This window comes from Vigna unguiculata, chromosome 11, assembly GCF_037176805.1.
Source record: "Vigna unguiculata cultivar grain cowpea cultivar isolate G323 ecotype 2 chromosome 11, ASM3717680v1, whole genome shotgun sequence".
Lineage (NCBI taxonomy): Eukaryota > Viridiplantae > Streptophyta > Magnoliopsida > Fabales > Fabaceae > Vigna > Vigna unguiculata.
The window spans coordinates 15276953-15279228 of NC_140802.1; positions in this window are offsets into that span (position 1 = coordinate 15276953).

Sequence of the window (2276 nt, forward strand, 5' to 3'; positions counted from 1 at the left end):
ACTACTAGATCAACTTGTGTTTGATTCTTTACATGATTTTCATTGAAAATTTGATCAACTTTAGCTTCCCAATCAAGGAAGACTTTGGGATCACTTCCTCCATAGAACTTAGGAATCTTTGGAGTTTGCTTCTCTTGTGATGGGTTGCGCCTAGAATGCCCTCTTTTCCTAGCCTCTCTTTCTTGCTCTTTAGCTTCAAGCCTTTGAATGTGCTCTTGGATTCTTAGGTCACTTTGCTCCTTGTCTTTTCTCAATTTTTCAAAGGCCTCCGTCCTAGACAACTCCAAATCCCGAAGCAATCTCATCAATGTATTGTTTTTGTTTGGTGTAGGTGCATTTGATGAACTTGCCATGATTCCTACAACAAAAACACTCAAATCCGAGACAAAATAAATGGATTAGAGGTTAGAAAACATGAAAACCGAGACCAAATCCAACCCAAAATGTAACCCAAGTGTTTAGATCACTCTCCCAAAGTAACAAGGCAAGGCTAGCACTCAAAATCCACCAAAGGAGTGAAGCAAACACTTTTAAAAACTTGTTCAAAACCTTTCAAATGCAATACAAGTGATTCGGCCACAACATCCCAAGAGTTTCAAGAAAAGAAAACTACTAAGACAAAACAAAGAACACCTAGTGACAAGCAAGAAAAGCACAAAAACAAGGAAAGCTAAACTCTAAAGAAGAAAAGTTTGAGACAAAACTTTTAACAAGACTAAAACAAGAAAAGCACATTTCAAAGACTCTATGGAAAGCACTTGACAATCATCTTCAAGTCTTAAATCATGCATACACCAAGAAAGATCATAACCAAGTTAAAGCATGGAACTAATTTGCCAATATCACCCACTTCTCAAGCATGAAACTAGTTGCATAACACTTAGTGAAAAACACACTTTTAGTTCACCAATGAGCAAGATTGCTCTCGGTTTTTAGACAATATTTGGTGCAAAAAATTTCTTCTTTTCACAACTAGTTTCATAAAATGGTGAGAAAGAGTTTTAGGTGGCTTGAACACTTAGTTCCTCAAGTTTTAGGCCAAAATCAATTTCATGGAGCATACATCAAGCAAGACATAAAGTGAAAGCAAGATTCAAATACTTGGAAAAACAAGAATAAGAAAACTTCAAGCTAACATATGACATATGACTCAAGCAAAAGTTAGGCGCATTTAAAGACTCAAACATGTAGCTATTATGCATTTAAACTTTTGGAAATGAAGGTCAATGATTAAGCACACAAAGACATGTTATCTAACAACATTTAGGAGTAAGAAGAGTAACCAAAACAGTAGCCAAAACTGCCCAACATAACCTGAAAAACGTTGATTCGCGGTGATCTCGGCAGCTCTGACCTTTGCTCACTATTTAAATCATAACTCTCTCCACAGAACTCCAAATGCATTGGTTCTTTTTTTGTTAAAAACTAGACTAACAGAGCTTTCTTTGGACATAAAGAACGTAATTTTTTGACCACTGAGCAGGTGCAGTTTACTCTTTTAAAATCGTGAACAGTTTCTGCCAGCATTGTTTTTATGTCAACCATTAAAAGATAGCTACACAAGACAAGGTTAGAACATGAAAACACCATATTCAAGGACAACCAAAGCTCTAGATACCAAATGATGAAGGATTATCTTGTTCCTTTTTTAAGATTATTGAATATGGTGTGAGTTGATTAAGAAAGCTAAGTGAAATCCCCACTGGACATTAAGATAGCAAGCTATCTAGATGTGAAGGTTCCTTTCACAAAGCTCAAGAGAAGAAGATGATGCATGTATTCAAAACAAAAAGGAAATGGAAAGCACATAAACCATAGAAAACCAAGAACAATTAAAGGAAGAAGAAAACATAAAATGGAAAGGAAAGAAATGGTAAAAATGTGAGAAGCACGCCACTACAAGGCTAGGCTAGAAGCCATGGCAACCTTGAAGATGAGTGGATGTGTGCCGCCACTTGCTATGCAAGATAAGGCTTAAAAGTATTCACTCCCAAGGGAGGAAACTCTCACAAATGGTTGAGACACAAGAGTGTTTTTACTTCAAAATGTTCAACCCTTTTACATGTCTAGGAGCACCCCTTATATAGAAGAGTTTAGGGGCCTCTAAGCAAATAAAAGATACCTAAGGATGTCTCTACAAAAACCTAACCTTAGCTTCTAGAAACTAGGTCAAATAAGGTTACAAAAATGAGAGACAAAAGAGCTAACTATGGTGTGTGCAAGGCTAATTTCGTTCTAGCACAAAAGGAGACAAAGAATGTGTCTCATATGTCTCC